This window comes from Haemaphysalis longicornis, unplaced genomic scaffold (genome assembly GCF_048455015.1).
Source record: "Haemaphysalis longicornis isolate Haplotype H1 unplaced genomic scaffold, Haemaphysalis longicornis Haplotype H1 scaffold_157, whole genome shotgun sequence".
Taxonomy (NCBI): domain Eukaryota; kingdom Metazoa; phylum Arthropoda; class Arachnida; order Ixodida; family Ixodidae; genus Haemaphysalis; species Haemaphysalis longicornis.
Genome location: NW_027526264.1, coordinates 115,829 through 116,702, shown reverse-complemented (window position 1 = coordinate 116,702; position 874 = coordinate 115,829).

Below are 874 nucleotides of genomic sequence, written 5' to 3'. Positions count from 1 at the left end.
TCTGGGTACACAAATGCAACAATTAAAAAAATTACTACGCTTATCGTAGTTCAGTAATACTTCTTTGAACGAAAACCTTTCGTGACTGTTGCCGTTTGATTTCTTAAAACGCCGGCAGAAGCTATAGGTGCCGGGGCGACTGAGTGAATGCAGTTGATGCAGTATTTCATTTTCTATCGCAAAATCAAGCATTTTTAAACTTTTTATAAAGGAATACTGCAAGTATCACTTTTTATTGGTTTGCTGCCTCATATTTCTGTAATGTAGTGTTCTTCTTTAACAATGTTGACAAATATGAACGTTGCCACCGGACTTAAACGTTTTGAGTTAGCTGTGGGTATATAATATGGTTGCGCACCTTCGGTTTCACTTGATATTACTATGCGAACCAAACCAGGGAGACCAATATTTGTACTTGAAAGAGCCTCAGTAGAAATAAACGCGATTGACTATTACATAAACAATTCGACAATATCAATGCTGCGTGATTTTGTAGAGGGCTTCGTTTTTTAGGAATTCCTTAATCACTGAAAATGCTTGAAACGACATGTATCCTGCCTCAATATTTGCTTTTGCTGAAGATAGTATTGCACAAATTTTCGTTCAATGTTGTATTACTCAACTACGATAAGCCTAGTAATTTTTTTAATTGTTGCATTTGCGTACCCTAAAATGTTTGAAATATACCCCCTATGATAACCCCCAATGGCACGAGTCAGAACGAGAAACAAATAAATGCGCTTGGAACGCTCGTGGACTAGGCAAACGTGGTTCAAAAAAGATGATGTTGCCTGCTAGTTAAAGACAATGCCGTGTTACTGAAGCCGCAAACTTTATAGCAGTCAACTTGACCCCAGCGATAAATTGGATGGAA